This window comes from Microtus oregoni, unplaced genomic scaffold (genome assembly GCF_018167655.1).
Source record: "Microtus oregoni isolate MIOR12 unplaced genomic scaffold, Mior012 000051F_ref0000332, whole genome shotgun sequence".
Classification (NCBI taxonomy): domain Eukaryota; kingdom Metazoa; phylum Chordata; class Mammalia; order Rodentia; family Cricetidae; genus Microtus; species Microtus oregoni.
The window spans coordinates 1,045,050-1,065,211 of NW_024543811.1; positions in this window are offsets into that span (position 1 = coordinate 1,045,050).

Genomic DNA, 20,162 nt, shown 5'->3' on the forward strand with positions numbered 1-20,162 from the left:
ACCCTGAGTAGTGAGCACCCAACGTTCTGAGCACCGAGCACCCCAAGCACTGAGCACCCAACACCCTGAGTACTGAGCACCGATCTCCCCGAGCACTGAGCACCCAGCACCCTGAGTACTGAGCTCCGAGCACCCCGAGCACTGAGCACCCAGCGCCCCGAGCACTGAGCACCCAGCACCCTGAGCACTGAGCACCCAGCACCCCGAGCACTGAGCACCCAGCACCCTGAGTACTGAGCACCCAGCACCCTGAGTACTGAGCACCCAGCACCCTGAGCACTGAGTACCCAGCACCCTGAGCACTGAGCACCCAGCACCCTGAGCACTGAGCACACAGCACCCTGAGCACTGAGCACCCAGCACTCTGAGTACTGAGCACCCAGCACCCCGAGCACTGAGCACCCAGCACCCTGAGTACTGAGCACTGAGCACCCAGCACCCCGAGCAATGAGCACCCAGCCCCCTGAGCACTGAGCACCCAGCACCCTGAGCACTGAGCACCCAGCACCCTGTGTACTGAGCACCCTGAGTACTGAGCAAAGATCACCCTGAGCAATGAGCTCCCAGCACCCTGAGTACTGAGCACCCAGCACCCTGAGCACTGAGCATCCAGCACCCTGAGCACTGAGCAACCAGCACCCTGAGTACTGAGCACCCAGCACCCCGAGCACTGAGCACCCAGCACCCCGAGAATGAGCACCCAGCACCCCGAGTACTGAGCACCGAGCACCCTGAGCACTGAGTACCCAGCACCCTGAGCACTGAGCACCCAGCACCCTGAGTACTGAGCACCCAGCACCCTGAGTACTGAGCACCCAGCACCCTGAGCACTGAGCACCAAGCACCCCGAGTACTGAGCACCCAGCAACCTGAGCACTGAGCACCCAGCACCCTGAGTACTGAGCACCCAGCACCCTGAGTACTGAACACCCAGCACCCTGAGCAGTGAGCACTGAGCACCCTGAGCACTGAGTACTGAGCACCGAGCACCCCGAGAACTGAGCACCCAGCACCCGGAGTACTGAGCACCTATCACCCCGAGCACTGAGCACCCAGCACCCTGAGTACTGAGCTCCGAGCACCCCGAGCACTGAGCACCCAGCGCCCCGAGCATTGAGCACCCAGCACCCTGAGCACTGAGCACCCAGCACCCCGAGCACTGAGCACCCAGCACCCTGAGTACTGAGCACCCAGCACCCTGAGTACTGAGCACCCAGCACCCTGAGCACTGAGTACCCAGCACCCTGAGCACTGAGCACCCAGCACCCTGAGCACTGAGCACACAGCACCCTGAGCACTGAGCACCCAGCACCCTGAGTACTGAGCACCCAGCACCCCGAGCACTGAGCAACCAGCACCCTGAGTATTGAGCACTGAGCACCCAGCACACCGAGCACTGAGCACCCACAACCCTGAGCACTGAGCACCCAGCACCTGAGTACTGAGCACCCAGCACCCTGAGTACTGAGCACCCAGCACCCTGAGTACTGAGCACTGAGCACCCAGCACCCCGAGCAATGAGCACCCAGCACCCTGAGCACTGAGCACCCAGCACCCTGAGCACTGAGCACGCAGCACCCTGAGTAGTGAGCACCCAACGTACTGAGCACCGAGCACCCGGGGCACTGAGCACCAAGCACCCTGAGTACTGAGCACCCTGAGTACTGAGCAAAGATCACCCTGAGCACTGAGCTCCCAGCACCCTGAGTACTGAGCACCCAGCACCCTGAGCACTGAGCACCCAGCACCCTGAGTACTGAGCACCCAGCACCCTGAGCACTGAGCACCCAGCACCCTGAGTACTGAGCACCCAGCACACTGAGCACTGAGCACCCAGCACCCTGAGTACTGAGCACCCAGCACCCCGAGCACTGAGCACCCAGCACCCCGAGAATGAGCACCCAGCACCCCGAGTACTGAGCACCGAGCACCCTGAGTACTAAGCACCGAGCACCCTGAGTACTGAGCACCCAGCACCCTGAGTACTGAGCACCCAGCACCCCGAGCACTAAGCACCCAGCAAACTGAGCACTGAGCACCCAGCACCCTGTGTACTGAGCACTGAGCACCCAGCACCCCGAGCACTGAGCACCCAGCACCCGGAGTACTGAGCACCCAGCACCCTGAGTACTGAGCACCCAGCACCCCGAGCACTAAGCACCCAGCAAACTGAGCACTGAGCACCCAGCACCCTGTGTACTGAGCACTGAGCACCCAGCACCCCGAGCACTGAGCACCCAGCACCCTGATTACTAAGCACCGAGCACCCTGAGTACTGAGCACCCAGATCCCTGAGCACTGAACACACAGCATCCTGAGTACTGAGCACCTCGAGAACTGAGCACCCAGCACCATGAGTACTGAGCACCGAGCACCCCGAGCACTGAGCACCCAGCACCCCGAGCACTGAGCACCCAGCACCCCGAGCACTGAGCACCCAGCGTACTGAGAACCGAGCACCCAGCACCCTGAGTACTGAGCACCCAGCACCCTGAGCACTGAACACACAGCACCCTGAGTACTGAGCACCTCGAAAACTGAGCACCCAGCACCCTGAGTACTGAGCACCGAGCACCCCGAGCACTGAGCACCCAGCACCGCGAGCACTGAGCACGGAGCACCCCGAGCACTGAGCACCCAGCACCCTGAGTACTGAGCACCCAGCACCCTGAGAACTGAGCACCCAGCACCCTGAGCACTGAGTACCCAGCCCCCTGAGCACTGAGCACCCAGCACCCTGAGCACTGAGCACACAGCACCCTGAGCACTGAGCACACAGCACCCTGAGTACTGAGCACTGAGCACCCAGCACCCTGAGTACTGAGCACTGAGCACCCAGCACACCGAGCACTGAGCACCCAGCACGATGAGCACTGAGCACCCAGCACCCGAGTACTGAGCACCCAGCACCCTGAGTACTGAGCACCCAGCACCCTGAGTACTGAGCACCCAGCACCCCGAGCACTGAGCACCCAGCACCCCGAGCACTGAGCACCCAGCACCCTGAGTACTGAGCACCCAGCACCCCGAGCACTGAGCACCCAGCACCCCGAGCACTGAGCACTGAGCACCCTAAGTACTGAGCACTGAGCACCCTGAGTACTAAGCACCCAGCACCCTGAGTACTGAGCACCCAGCACCCTGAGTACTGAGCACCCAGCACCCTGAGAACTGAGCACCCAGCGTACTGAGCACCGAGCACCCCGAGCACTGAGCACCCAGCACCCTGAGTACTGAGCACTGAGCACCAAGCACACCGAGCACTGAGCACCCAGCACCCTGAGCACTGAGCACTCAGCACCCGAGTACTGAGCACCCAGCACCCTGAGTACTGAGCACCCAGCACGCTGAGTACTGAGCACCCAGCACCCCGAGTACTGAGCACCCAGCACCCTGAGTACTGAGCACCCAGCACCCTGAGCACTGAGCACCCAGCACCCCGAGCACTGAGCACCCAGGACCCTGAGTACTGAGCACCCAGCACCCCGAGCACTGAGCACCCAGCACCCCAAGCACTGAGAACTGAGCACCCTAAGTACTGAGCACTGAGCACCCTGAGTACTAAGCACCCAGCACCCTGAGTACTGAGCACCCAGCACCCTGAGTACTGAGCACCCAGCACCCTGAGAACTGAGCACCCAGCGTACTGAGCACCGAGCACCCCGAGCACTGAGCACCCAGCACCCTGAGTACTGAGCACCGAGCACCCTGAGTACTGAGCACCCAGCACCCTGAGTACTGAGCACCCAGTGTACTGAGCACCGAGCACCCATCACCCTGAGTACTGAGCACCCAGCACCCTGAGCACTGAGCACCCAGCACCCTGAGTACTGAGCACTGAGCACCCTGTGTACTGAGCACCGAGAACCCCGAGCACTGAGCACCCAGCACCCCGAGCATCGAGCACCGAGCACCCTGAGCACTGAGCACCCAGCACCATGAGTACTGAGCACCCAACGTACTGAGCACCGGGCACCCTGAGCACTGAGCACCCAGCACCCTGAGTACTGAGAACCCAGCACCCTGAGCAATGAGCACCCTGAGTACTGAGCACCCAGCACCTTGAGATCTGAGCACCGAGCACCCCGAGCACTGAGCACCCAGCAACCGGAGTACTGAGCACCCAGCACCCTGAGCAATGAGCACCCTGAGTACTGAGCACCCAGCACCCTGAGCACTGAACACACAGCACCCTGAGTACTGAGCACCCCGAGCACTGAGCACCCAGCACCCTGAGTACTGAGCACCCCGAGCACTGAGCACCCAGCACCCCAAGCACTGAGCAACCAGCACCCCGAGCACTGAGCACCCAGCACCCTGAGTACTGAGCACCCAGCACCCTGAGCACTAAACACACAGCACCCTGAGTACTGAGCACCCCGAGCACTGAGCACCCAGCACCCTGAGTACTGAGCACCGAGCACCCCGAGCACTGAGCACCCAGCACCCCGAGCACTGAGCAACCAGCACCCCAAGCACTGGGCACCCAGCACCCTGAGTACTGAGCACCCAGCACCCTGATTACTGAGCACCCAGCACCCCGAGCACTGAGTACCCAGCACCCTGAGCACTGAGCACCCAGCACCCTGAGCACTGAGCACCCAGCACCCTGAGCACTGAGCACCCAGCACCCTGAGCACCCAGCAGAACCCAGCACACTGAGTACTGAGCACCCAGAACCCTGAGCACTGATCACCCAGCAACCTGAGTACTGAGCACCGAGTACCCTGAGTACTGAGCACCCAGCACCCCGAGAACTGAGCACCCAGCACCCTGAGCACTGAGCACTGAGCACCAAGCACCCCGAGCACTGAGCACCCAGCACCCTGTGTACTGAGCACTGAGTACCCAGTACCCCGAGCACTGAGACCCAGCACCCCGAGCACTGAGCACCCAGCACCCCGAGTACTGAGCACCCAGCACCCCGAGCACTGAGCACCCAGCACCCTGAGCACTGAGCAACCAGCATCCTGAGTACTGAGCACCCAGCACCCCGAGTACTGAGCACCCAGCACCCCGAGCACCGAGCACCCTGAGTACTAAGCACCGAGCACCCTGAGCACTGAGCATACAGCACCCTGAGCACTGAGCACCCAGCAACCTGAGTACTGAGCACCCAGCACCCCGAGAACTGAGCACCCAGCACCCTGAGTACTGAGCACCCAGCACCCCGAGCACTGAGCACCCAGCACCCCGAGTACTGAGCACCCAGCACCCCGAGCACTGAGCACCCAGCACCCTGAGCACTGAGCACCCAGCACGAGTACTGAGCACCCAGCACCCTGATTACTGAGCACCAAGCACCCCGAGCACTGAGCACTGAGCACCCCGAGCACTGTGCACCCAACACCCCGAGCACTGAGCACCCAGCACCCTGAGTACTGAGCACCCAGCACCCTGAGTACTGAGCACCCAGCACCCTGAGTACTGAGCACCCAGCGTACTGAGCACCGAGCACCCCGAGCACTGAGCACCCAGCACCCTGAGCACTGAGCACCCAGCACCCTGAGTACTGAGCACCCAGCACCCTGAGTACTGAGCACCCAGCACCCTGAGTACTGAGCACCCAGCGTACTGAGCACCGAGCACCCAGCACCCTGAGTACTGAGCACCAAGCACCCTGAGCACTGAGCACCCAGCACCCCGAGCACTGAGCACCCAGCACCCCGAGCACCGAGCACCCTGAGTACTGAGCACCCTGCACCCTGAGCACTGAGCACCCAGCACCCTGAGCACTGAGCACTGAGCACCCCGAGTACTGAGCACCGAGCACCCCGAGCACTGAGCACCCAACACCCTGAGCACTGAACACACAGCATCCTGAGTACTGAGCACCGAGCACCCCGAGCACTGAGCACCCAGAACCCTGAGCACTGAGCACCCTTAGTACTGAGCACTGAGCACCCTGAGTACTGAGCACTGAGCACCCTGAGTACTGAGCACCCAGCACCCTGAGTAGTGAACACCCTGAGTACAGAGCACCCAGCACCCCGAGCACTGAGCACTCAGCACCCTGTGTACTGAGCACTGAGTACCCAGCACCCCGAGCACTGAGCACCCAGCAACCTGAGCACTGAGCACCCTGAGTACAGAGCACCCAGCACCCTGAGCACTGAGCACCCAGCACCCCGAGCACTGAGCACCCAGCACCCAGAGCACTGAGCACTGAGCACCCTGAGTACTGAGCACTGAGCACCCTGAGCACTGAGCACCGAGCACCCTGAGTACTGAGCACTGAGCACCCTGAGCACTGAGCACCCAGCACCCTGAGTACTGAGCACCCAGCACCCTGAGCACTGAGCAACCTGAGTACTAAGCACCCAGCACCCTGAGTACTGAGCACCCAGCACCCTGAGCACTGAGCCCCCAGCACGCTGAGTACTGAGCACTGAGCACCCTGAGTACTGAGCAGCGAGCACCCAGAGCACTGAGCACCCAGCACGCTGAGTACTGAGCACTGAGCACCCTGAGTACTGAGCACCGAGCACCCTGAGTACTGAGCACCCAGCACTCTGAGCACTGAGCACCCAGCACCCCGAGCACTGAGCACCCAGCACCCCGAGCACTGAGCACCCAGCACCCCGAGCACTGAGCACCCTAAGTACTGAGCACTGAGCACCCTGAGTACTAAGCACCCAGCACCCTGAGTACTGAGCACCCAGCACCCTGAGTACTGAGCACCCAGCACCCTGAGTACTGAGCACCCAGCGTACTGAGCACCGAGCACCCTGAGCACTGAGCACCCAGCACCCTGAGTACTGAGCACCCAGCACCCTGAGTAATGAGCACCCAGCACCCTGAGCACTGAGTACCCAGCACCCTGAGCACTGAGCACCCAGCACCCTGAGTACTGAGCACTGAGCACCCTGCACCCCGAGCACTGAGCACCCAGCACCCTGAGTACTGAGCACTGAGCACCCAGCACCCCGAGCACTGAGCACCCAGCACCCTGAGTACTGAGCACCCAGCACCCTGAGCACTGAGCACCCAGCGTACTGAGCACCGAGCACACCGAGCACTGAGCACCCAGCTCCCTGAGCACTGAGCACCCAGCACCCTGAGCACTGAGCACCCAGCACCCCGAGAATGAGCACCCAGCACACCGAGTACTGAGCACCGAGCACCCTGAGCACTGAGTACACAGCACCCTGAGCACTGAGCACCCAGCACCCTGAGTACTGAGCACCCAGCACCCTGAGTACTGAGCACCCAGCACCCTGAGCACTGAGCACCGAGCACCCCGAGTACTGAGCATCCAGCACCCTGAGCACTGAGCACCCAGCACCCTGAGTACTGAGCACCCAGCACCCTGAGTACTGAACACCCAGCACCCTGAGCACTGAGCACTGAGCACCCTGAGCACTGAGTACTGAGCACCGAGCACCCCGAGAACTGAGCACCCAGCACCCGGAGTACTGAGCACCCAGCACCCTGAGTAATGAGCACCCAGCACCCCGAGCACTGAGCACCCAGCACCCCGAGCACTGAGCACTGAGCACCCAGCACCCTGTGTACTGAGCACTGAGCACCCAGCACCCCGAGCAATGAGCACCCGGCACCCTGAGTACTGAGCACTGAGCACCCAGCACCCCGAGCACTGAGCACCCAGCACCCTGAGTACTAAGCACCGAGCACCCTGAGTACTGAGCACCCAGATCCCTGAGCACTGAACACACAGCACCCTGAGTACTGAGCACCTCGAGCACTGAGCACCCAGCACCATGAGTACTGAGCACCGAGCACCCGAGCACTGAGCACCCAGCACCCCGAGCACTGAGCACCCAGCACCCCGAGCACTGAGCACCCAGCACCCTGAGTCCTGAGCACCCAGCACCCTGAGTACTGAGCACCCAGCACCCTGAGCACTGAGCACCCAGCACCCTGAGCACTGAGCACCCAGCACCCTGAGCACTGAGCACCCAGCACCCCGAGCACTGAGCACCGAGCACCCTGAGCACTGAGCACCCAGCACCCTGAGTACTGAGCACCCAGCACTCTGAGCACTGAGCACCCAGCACCCCGAGCACTGAGCACCCAGCACCCCGAGCACTGAGCACCCAGCACCCCGAGCACTGAGCACTGAGCACCCTAAGTACTGAGCACTGAGCACCCTGAGTACTAAGCACCCAGCACCCTGAGTACTGAGCACCCAGCACCCTGAGTACTGAGCACCCAGCACCCTGAGTACTGAGCACCCAGCGTACTGAGCACCGAGCACCCTGAGCACTGAGCACCCAGCACCCTGAGTACTGAGCACCCAGCACCCTGAGTACTGAGCACCCAGCACCCTGAGCACTGAGTACCCAGCACCCTGAGTACTGAGCACCCAGCACCCTGAGTACTGAGCACCCAGCACCCTGAGTACTGAGCACCCAGCGTACTGAGCACCGAGCACCCTGAGCACTGAGCACCCAGCACCCTGAGTACTGAGCACCCAGCACCCTGAGTACTGAGCACCCAGCACCCTGAGCAATGAGCACCCTGCGTACTGAGCACCGAGCACCCCGAGCACTGAGCACCCAGCTCCCTGAGCACTGAGCACCCAGCACCCTGAGCACTGAGCACCCAGCACCCCGAGAATGAGCACCCAGCACACCGAGTACTGAGCACCGAGCACCCTGAGCACTGAGTACCCAGCACCCTGAGCACTGAGCACCCAGCACCCTGAGTACTGAGCACCCAGCACCCTGAGTACTGAGCACCCAGCACCCTGAGCACTGAGCACCGAGCACCCCGAGTACTGAGCATCCAGCACCCTGAGCACTGAGCACCCAGCACCCTGAGTACTGAGCACCCAGCACCCTGAGTACTGAACACCCAGCACCCTGAGCACTGAGCACTGAGCACCCTGAGCACTGAGTACTGAGCACCGAGCACCCCGAGAACTGAGCACCCAGCACCCTGAGTACTGAACACCCAGCACCCTGTGTACTGAGCACTGAGTACCCAGCACCCCGAGCACTAAGCACCCAGCAAACTGAGCACTGAGCACCCAGCACCCTGTGTACTGAGCACTGAGTACCCAGCACCCCGAGCACTGAGCACCCAGCAACCTGAGCACTGAGCACCCTGAGTACAGAGCACCCAGCACCCTGAGCACTGAGCACCCAGCACCCCGAGCACTGAGCACCCAGCACCCAGAGCACTGAGCACTGAGCACCCTGAGTACTGAGCACTGAGCACCCTGAGCACTGAGCACCGAGCACCCTGAGTACTGAGCACTGAGCACCCTGAGCACTGAGCACCCAGCACCCTGAGTACAGAGCACCCAGCACCCTGAGCACTGAGCAACCTGAGTACTAAGCACCCAGCACCCTGAGTACTGAGCACCCAGCACCCTGAGCACTGAGCCCCCAGCACGCTGAGTACTGAGCACTGAGCACCCTGAGTACTGAGCAGCGAGCACCCAGAGCACTGAGCACCCAGCACGCTGAGTACTGAGCACTGAGCACCCTGAGTACTGAGCACAGAGCACCCTGAGTACTGAGCACCCAGCACTCTGAGCACTGAGCACCCAGCACCCCGAGCACTGAGCACCCAGCACCCCGAGCACTGAGCACTGACCACCCTAAATACTGAGCACTGAGCACCCTGAGTACTAAGCACCCAGCACCCTGAGTACTGAGCACCCAGCACCCTGAGTACTGAGCACCCAGCACCCTGAGTACTGAGCACCCAGCGTACTGAGCACCGAGCACCCTGAGCACTGAGCACCCAGCACCCTGAGTACTGAGCACCCAGCACCCTGAGTACTGAGCACCCAGCACCCTGAGCACTGAGTACCCAGCACCCTGAGCACTGAGCACCCAGCACCCTGAGTACTGAGCACTGAGCACCCAGCACCCCGAGCACTGAGCACCCAGCACCCTGAGTACTGAGGACTGAGCACCCAGCACCCCGAGCACTGAGCACCCAGCACCCTGAGTACTGAGCACACAGCACCCTGAGCACTGAGCACCCAGCGTACTGAGCACCGAGCACCCCGAGCACTGAGCACCCAGCTCCCTGAGCACTGAGCAACCAGCACCCTGAGCACTGAGCACCCAGCACCCCGAGAATGAGCACCCAGCACACCGAGTACTGAGCACCGAGCACCCTGAGCACTGAGTACCCAGCACCCTGAGCACTGAGCACCCAGCACCCTGAGTACTGAGCACCCAGAACCCTGAGTACTGAGCACCCAGCACCCTGAGCACTGAGCACCGAGCACCCCGAGTACTGAGCATCCAGCACCCTGAGCACTGAGCACCCAGCACCCTGAGTACTGAGCACCCAGCACCCTGAGTACTGAACACCCAGCACCCTGAGCACTGAGCACTGAGCACCCTGAGCACTGAGTACTGAGCACCGAGCACCCCGAGAACTGAGCACCCAGCACCCGGAGTACTGAGCACCCAGCACCCTGAGTAATGAGCACCCAGCACCTCGAGCAATGAGCACCCGGCACCCTGAGTACTGAGCACTGAGCACCCAGCACCCCGAGCACTGAGCACCCAGCACCCTGAGTACTAAGCACCGAGCACCCTGAGTACTGAGCACCCAGATCCCTGAGCACTGAACACACAGCACCCTGAGTACTGAGCACCTCGAGCACTGAGCACCCAGCACCATGAGTACTGAGCACCGAGCACCCCGAGCACTGAGCACCCAGCACCCCGAGCACTGAGCACCCAGCACCCCGAGCACTGAGCACCCAGCACCCTGAGTCCTGAGCACCCAGCACCCTGAGTACTGAGCACCCAGCACCCTGAGCACTGAGCACCCAGCACCCTGAGCACTGAGCACCCAGCACCCTGAGCACTGAGCACCCAGCACCCCGAGCACTGAGCACCTAGCACCCTGAGTACTAAGCACCCAGCACCCTGAGTACTGATCACCCAGCGTACTGAGCACCGAGCACCCCGAGCACTGAGCACCCAGCACCCTGAGTACTGAGCACCGAGCACCCCGAGCACTGAGCACCCAGCACCCTGAGTACTGAGCACCGAGCACCCTGAGAACTGAGCACCCAGCACCCTGAGTACTGAGCACCCAGCGTACGGAGAACCGAGCACCCAGCACCCTGAGTACTGAGCACCCAGCACCCTGAGCACTGAACACACAGCACCCTGAGTACTGAGCACCTCGAAAACTGAGCACCCAGCACCCTGAGTACTGAGCACCGAGCACCCCGAGCACTGAGCACCCAGCACTGCGAGCACTGAGCACCCAGCACCCCGAGCACTGAGCACCCAGCACCCTGAGTACTGAGCACCCAGCACCCTGAGTACTGAGCACCCAGCACCCTGAGCACTGAGTACCCAGCCCCCTGAGCACTGAGCACCCAGCACCCTGAGCACTGAGCACACCGCACCCTGAGCACTGAGCACACAGCACCCTGAGTACTGAGCACTGAGCACCCAGCACCCCGAGCACTGAGCACCCAGCACCCTGAGTACTGAGCACTGAGCATCCAGCACACCGAGCACTGAGCACCCAGCACCCTGAGCACTGAGCACCCAGCACCCGAGTACTGAGCACCCAGCACCCTGAGTACTGTGCACCCAGCACGCTGAGTACTGAGCACCCAGCACCCCGAGTACTGAGCACCCAGCACCCTGAGTACTGAGCACCCAGCACCCTGAGCACTGAGCACCCAGCACCCCGAGCACTGAGCACCCAGCACCCTGAGTACTGAGCACCCAGCGTACTGAGCACCGAGCACCCCGAGCACTGAGCACCCAGCACCCTGAGTACTGAGCACCGAGCACCCTGAGTACTGAGCACCCAGCACCCTGAGTACTGAGCACCCAGTGTACTGAGCACCGAGCACCCAGCACCCTGAGTACTGAGCACCCAGCACCCTGAGCACTGAGCACCCAGCACCCTGAGTACTGAGCACGGAGCACCCTGTGTACTGAGCACCGAGAACCCCGAGCACTGAGCACCCAGCACCCCGAGCACCGAGCACCGAGCACCCTGAGCACTGAGCACCCAGCACCATGAGTACTGAGCACCCAACGTACTGAGCACCGAGCACCCTGAGCACTGAGCACCCAGCACCCTGAGTACTGAGCACCCAGCACCCTGAGCAATGAGCACCCTGAGTACTGAGCACCCAGCACCTTGAGCACTGAGCACCGAGCACCCCGAGCACTGAGCACCCAGCACCCGGAGTACTGAGCACCCAGCACCCTGAGTACTAAACACCGAGAACCCTGAGTACTGAGCACCCAGCACCCTGAGCACTAAACACACAGCACCCTGAGTACTGAGCACCCCGAGCACTGAGCACCCAGCACCCTGAGTACTGAGCACCGAGCACCCCGAGCACTGAGCACCCAGCACCCCGAGCACTGAGCAACCAGCACCCCGAGCACTGGGCACCCAGCACCCTGAGTACTGATCACCCAGCACCCTGATTACTGAGCACCCAGCACCCCGAGCACTGAGTACCCAGCACCCTGATCACTGAGCACCCAGCACCCTGAGCACTGAGCACCCAGCACCCTGAGCACTGAGCACCCAGCACCCTGAGCACCCAGCAGAACCCAGCACACTGAGTACTGAGCACCCAGAACCCTGAGCACTGATCACCCAGCAACCTGAGTACTGAGCACCGAGTACCCTGAGTACTGAGCACCCAGCACCCCGAGCACTGAGCACCCAGCACCCTGAGCACTGAGCACTGAGCACCAAGCACCCCGAGCACTGAGCACCCAGCACCCTGTGTACTGAGCACTGAGTACCCAGTACCCCGAGCACTGAGACCCAGCACCCTGAGCACTGAGCACCCAGCACCCCGAGTACTGAGCACCCAGCACCCCGAGCACTGAGCACCCAGCACCCTGAGCACTGAGCAACCAGCATCCTGAGTACTGAGCACCCAGCACCCCGAGTACTGAGCACCCAGCACCCCGAGCACCGAGCACCCTGAGTACTAAGCACCGAGCACCCTGAGCACTGAGCATACAGCACCCTGAGCACTGAGCACCCAGCAACCTGAGTACTGAGCACCCAGCACCCCGAGAACTGAGCACCCAGCACCCTGAGTACTGAGCACCCAGCACCCCGAGCACTGAGCACCCAGCACCCTGAGTACTGAGCACCCAGCACCCCGAGCACTGAGCACCGAGCACCCTGAGTACTGAGCACCCAGCACCCTGAGCACTGAGCACCCAGCACGAGTACTGAGCACCCAGCACCCTGATTACTGAGCACCAAGCACCCCGAGCACTGAGCACCGAGCACCCCGTGCACTGAGCACCCAACACCCCGAGCACTGAGCACCCAGCACCCTGAGTGCTAAGCACCCAGCACCCTGAGTACTGAGCACCCAGCACCCTGAGTACTGAGCACCCAGCACCCTGAGTACTGAGCACACAGCGTACTGAGCACCGAGCACCCCGAGCACTGAGCACCCAGCACCCTGAGCACTGAGCACCCAGCACCCTGAGTACTGAGCACCCATCACCCTGAGTACTGAGCACCCAGCACCCTGAGTGCTGAGCACCCAGCGTACTGAGCACCGAGCACCCAGCACCCTGAGTACTGAGCACCAAGCACCCTGAGCACTGAGCACCCAGCACCCTGAGTACTGAGCACTGAGCACCCCGAGTACTGAGCACCGAGCACCCCGAGCACTGAGCACCCAGCACCCCGAGCACCGAGCACCCTGAGTACTGAGCACCCTGCACCCTGAGCACTGAGCACCCAGCACCCTGAGCACTGAGCACTGAGCACCCCGAGTACTGAGCACCGAGCACCCCGAGCACTGAGCACCCAGCACCCTGAGCACTGAACACACAGCATCCTGAGTACTGAGCACCGAGCACCCCGAGCACTGAGCACCCAGAACCCTGAGCACTGAGCACCCTTAGTACTGAGCACTGAGCACCCTGAGTACTGAGCACCCTGAGTACTGAGCACCCAGCAACCTGAGTACTGAACACCCAGCACCCTGAGCAATGATCACCCTGAGTACTGAGCACCCAGCACCTTGAGCACTGAGCACCGAGAACCCCGAGCACTGAGCACCCAGCACCCGGAGTACTGAGCACCCAGCACCCTGAGTACTAAGCACTGAGCACCCTGAGCACTGAGCACCCAGCACCCTGACCACTGAACACACAGCACCCTGAGTACTGAGCACCCCGAGCACTGAGCACCCAGCACCCTGAGTACTGAAAACCGAGCACCCCGAGCACTGAGCACCCAGCACCCCGAGCACTGAGCACCCAGCAACCCGAGCACTGAGCACCCAGCACCCTGAGTACTGAGCAGCCAGCACCCTGAGTACTGAGCACCCAGCACCCTGAGCACTGAGTACCCAGCACCCTGAGCACTGAGCACCCATCACCCTGAGCACTGAGCACCCAGCACCCTGAGCACTGAGCACCCAGCACCCTGAGTACTGAGCACTGAGCACCCAGCACCCCAAGCACTGAGCACCCAGCACCCTGAGTACTGAGCACTGAGCACCCAGCACCCCGAGCACTGAGCACCCAGCACCCTGAGTACTGAGCACCCAGCGCCCTGAGCACTGAGCACCCAGCACCCCGAGCACTGAGCACCCAGCACCCTGAGCACTGAGCACCCTGAGTACTGAGCACTGAGCACCCTGAGTACTGAGCACTGAGCACCCTGAGTACTGAGCACCCAGCACCCTGAGCAATGAGCACCCTGAGTACTGAGCACCCAGCACCCTGAGTACTGAGCACCGAGCACCCCGAGCACTGAGCACCCAGCACCCCGAGCACTGAGCAACCAGCACCCCGAGCACTGAGCACCCAGCAACCTGAGTACTGAGCACCCAGCACCCTGATTACTGAGCACCCAGCACCCCGAGCAATGAGTACCCTGCACCCTGAGCACTGAGCACCCAGCACCCTGAGCATTGAGCACCCAGCACCCTGAGCACTGAGCACCCAGCACCCTGAGCACCCAGCAGCACCCAGCACACTGAGTACTGAGCACCCAGAACCCTGAGCACTGATCACCCAGCAACCTGAGTACTGAGCACCGAGTACCCTGAGTACTGAGCACCCAGCACCCCGAGCACTGAGCACCCAGCACCCTGAGTACTGTGCACTGAGCACCAAGCACCCCGAGCACTGAGCACCGAGCACCCTGTGTACTGAGCACTGAGTACCCAGTACCCCGAGCACTGAGACCCAGCTCCCTGAGCACTAAGCACCCAGCACCCCGAGTACTGAGCACCCAGCACCCCGAGCACTGAGCACCCAGCACCCTGAGCACTGAGCAACCAGCATCCTGAGTACTGAGCACCCAGCACCCCGAGTACTGAGCACCCATCACCCCGAGCACCGAGCACCCTGAGTACTAAGCACCGAGCACCCTGAGTACTGAGCATACAGCACCCTGAGCACTGAGCACCCAGCAACCTGAGTACTGAGCACCCAGCACCCCGAGCACTGAGCACACAGCACCCTGAGTACTGAGCACCCAGCACCCCGAGCACTGAGCACCCAGCACCCTGAGTGCTAAGCACCCAGCACCCTGAGTACTGAGCACCCAGCACCCTGAGTACTGAGCACCCAGCACCCTGAGTACTGAGCACACAGCGTACTGAGCACCGAGCACCCCGAGCACTGAGCACCCAGCACCCTGAGCACTGAGCACCCAGCACCCTGAGTACTGAGCACCCAGCACCCTGAGTACTGAGCACCCAGCACCCTGAGTACTGAGCACCCAGCGTACTGAGCACCGAGCACCAAGCACACTGAGTACTGAGCACCAAGCACCCTGAGCACTGAGCACCCAGCACCCTGAGCACTGAGCACCCAGCACCCTGAGCACTGAGCACTGAGCACCCCGAGTACTGAGCACCGAGCACCCCGAGCACTGAGCACCCAGCACCCTGAGCACTGAACACACAGCCACCTGAGTACTGAGCACCGAGCACCCCGAGCACTGAGCACACAGAACCCTGAGCACTGAGCACCCTTAGTACTGAGCACTGAGCACCCTGAGTACTGAGCATCCAGCACCCCGAGCACTGAGCAGCCAGCACCCTGAGTACTGAGCACTGAGCACCCAGCACCCCGAGCACTGAGCACTCAGCACCCTGTGTACTGAGCACTGAGTACCCAGCACCCCGAGCACTGAGCACCCAGCAACCTGAGCACTGAGCACCCTGAGTACAGAGCACCCAGCACCCTGAGCACTGAGCACCCAGCACCCCGAGCACTGAGCACCCAGCACCCAGAGCACTGAGCACCCTGAGTACTGAGCACTGAGCACCCTGAGCACTGAGCACCCAGCACCCTGAGTACTGAGCACCCAGCACCCTGAGCACTGAGCAACCTGAGTACTAAGCACCCAGCACACTGAGTACTGAGCACCCAGCACCCTGAGCACTGAGCCCACAGCACGCTGCGTACTGAGCACTGAGCACCCTGAGTACTGAGCAGCGAGCACCCAGAGCACTGAGCACCCAGCACGCTGAGTACTGAGCACTGAGCACCCTGAGTACTGAGCACCGAGCACCCTGAGTACTGAGCACCCAGCACTCTGAGCACTGAGCACCCAGCACCCCGAGCACTGAGCACCCAGCACCCCGAGCACTGAGCACCCAGCACCCCGAGCACTGAGCACTGAGCACCCTAAGTACTGAGCACTGAGCACCCTGAGTACTAAGCACCCAGCACCCTGAGTACTGAGCACCCAGCACCCTGAGTACTGAGCACCCAGCACCCTGAGTACTGAGCACCCAGCGTACTGAGCACCGAGCACCCTGAGCACTGAGCACCCAGCACCCTGAGTACTGAGCACCCAGCACCCTGAGTACTGAGCACCCAGCACCCTGAGCACTGAGTACCCAGCACCCTGAGCACTGAGCAGCCAGCACCCTGAGTACTGAGCACTGAGCACCCAGCACCCTGAGCACTGAGCACCCAGCACCCTGAGTACTGAGCACTGAGCACCCAGCACCCCGAGCACTGAGCACCCAGCACCCTGAGTACTGAGCACTGAGCACCCAGCACCCCGAGCACTGAGCACCCAGCACCCTGAGTACTGAGCACCCAGCACCCTGAGCACTGAGCACCCAGCGTACTGAGCACCGAGCACCCGAGCACTGAGCACCCAGCTCCCTGAGCACTGAGGACCCAGCACCCTGAGCACTGAGCACCCAGCACCCCGAGAATGAGCACCCAGCACCCCGAGTACTGAGCACCGAGCACCCTGAGCACTGAGTACCCAGCACCCTGAGCACTGAGCACCCAGCACCCTGAGTACTGAGCACCCAGCACCCTGAGTACTGAGCACCCAGCACCCTGAGCACTGAGCACCGAGCACCCCGAGTACTGAGCATCCAGCAACCTGAGCACTGAGCACCCAGCACCCGGAGTACTGAGCACCCAGCACCCTGAGTACTGAACACCCAGCACCCCGAGCACTAAGCACCCAGCAAACTGAGCACTGAGCACCCAGCACCCTGTGTACTGAGCACTGAGCACCCAGCACCCCGAGCAATGAGCACCCGGCACCCTGAGTACTGAGCACTGAGCACCCAGCACCCCGAGCACTGAGCACCCAGCACCCTGAGTACTAAGCACCGAGCACCCTGAGTACTGAGCACCCAGATCCCTGAGCACTGAACACACAGCACCCTGAGTACTGAGCACCTCGAGCACTGAGCACCCAGCACCATGAGTACTGAGCACCGAGCACCCCGAGCACTGAGCACCCAGCACCCCGAGCACTGAGCACCCAGCACCCCGAGCACTGAGCACCCAGCACCCTGAGTCCTGAGCACCCAGCACCCTGAGTACTGAGCACCCAGCACCCTGAGCGCTGAGCACCCAGCACCCTGAGCACTGAGCACCCAGCACCCTGAGCACTGAGCACCCAGCACCCTGAGTACTGAGCACTGAGTACCCAGCACCCCGAGCACTGAGCACCTAGCACCCTGAGTACTAAGCACCCAGCACCCTGAGTACTGATCACCCAGCGTACTGAGCACCGAGCACCCCGAGCACCCCGAGCACTGAGCACCCAGCACCCTGAGTACTGAGCACCCAGCACCCCGAGCACTGAGCACCCAGCACCCTGAGTACTGAGCACCGAGCACCCTGAGTACTGAGCACCCAGCACCCTGAGTACTGAGCACCCAGCGTACTGAGAACCGAGCACCCAGCACCCTGAGTACTGAGCACCCAGCACCCTGAGCACTGAACACACAGCACCCTGAGTACTGAGCACCTCGAAAACTGAGCACCCAGCACCCTGAGTACTGAGCACCGAGCACCCCGAGCACTGAGCACCCAGCACTGCGAGCACTGAGCACCCAGCACCCCGAGCACTGAGCACCCAGCCCCCTGAGTACTGAGCACCCAGCACCCTGAGTACTGAGCACCCAGCACCCTGAGAACTGAGGACCCAGCACCCTGAGTACTGAGCACCCAGCACCCCGAGCACTGAGCACCCAGCACCCTGAGTACTGAGCACCCAGCACCCCGAGCACTGAGCACCGAGCACCCTGAGTACTGAGCACCCAGCACCCTGAGCACTGAGCACCCAGCACGAGTACTGAGCACCCAGCACCCTGATTACTGAGCACCAAGCACCCCGAGCACTGAGCACCGAGCACCCCGAGCACTGAGCACCCAACACCCCGAGCACTGAGCACCCAGCACCCTGAGTGCTAAGCACCCAGCACCCTGAGTACTGAGCACCCAGCACCCTGAGTACTGAGCACCCAGCAACCTGAGTACTGAGCACACAGCGTACTGAGCACCAAGCACCCCGAGCACTGAGCACCCAGCACCCTGAGTACTGAGCACCGAGCACCCTGAGTACTGAGCACCCAGCACCCTGAGTACTGAGCACCCAGTGTACTGAGCACCGAGCACCCAGCACCCTGAGTACTGAGCACCCAGCGCCCTGAGCACTGAGCACCCAGCACCACGAGCACTGAGCACCCAGCACCCTGAGCACTGAGCACCCTGAGTACTGAGCACTGAGCACCCTGAGTACTGAGCACTGAGCACCCTGAGTACTGAGCACCCAGCACCCTGAGCAATGAGCACCCTGAGTACTGAGCACCCAGCACACTGAGCACTGAGCACCGAGCACCCCGAGCACTGAGCACACAGCACCCGTAGTACTGAGCACCCAGCACCCTGAGTACTAAGCACCGAGCACCCTGAGTACTGAGCACCCAGTACCCTGAGCACTGAACACACAGCACCCTGAGTACTGAGCACCCCGAGCACTGGGCACCCAGCACCCTGAGCACTGAGGACCCAGCACCCTGAGTACTGAGCTCCCAGCACCCTGAGCACTGAGCACCCAGCACCCTGAGTACTGAGCACCCAGCACCCTGAGCACTGAGCACCCAGCACCCTGAGTACTGAGCATCCAGCACCCCGAGCACTGAGCAGCCAGCACCCTGAGTACTGAGCACTGAGCACCCAGCACCCCGAGCACTGAGCACTCAGCACCATGTGTACTGAGCACTGAGTACCCAGCACCCCGAGCACTGAGCACCCAGCAACCTGAGCACTGAGCACCCTGAGTACAGAGCACCCAGCACCCTGAGCACTGAGCACCCAGCACCCCGAGCACTGAGCACCCAGCACCCAGAGCACTGAGCATTGAGCACCCTGAGTACAGAGCACTGAGCACCCTGAGCACTGAGCACCAAGCACCCTGAGTACTGAGCACTGAGCACCCTGAGCACTGAGCACCCAGCACCCTGAGTACTGAGCACCCAGCACCCTGAGCACTGAGCACCCTGAGTACTAAGCACCCAGCACCCTGAGTACTGAGCAACCAGCACCCTGAGCACTGAGCACCCAGCACGCTGAGTACTGAGCACTGAGCACCCTGAGTACTGAGCAGCGAGCACCCAGAGCACTGAGCACCCAGCACGCTGAGTACTGAGCACTGAGCACCCTGAGTACTGAGCACCGAGCACCCTGAGTACTGAGCACCCAGCACTCTGAGCACTGAGCACCCAGCACCCCGAGCACTGAGCACCCAGCACCCCGAGCACTGAGCACCCAGCACCCCGAGCACTGAGCACCCAGCACCCCGAGCACTGAGCACTGAGCACCCTAAGTACTGAGCACTGAGCACCCTGAGTACTAAGCACCCTGCACCCTGAGTACTGAGCACCCAGAACCCTGAGTACTGAGCACCCAGCACCCTGAGTACTG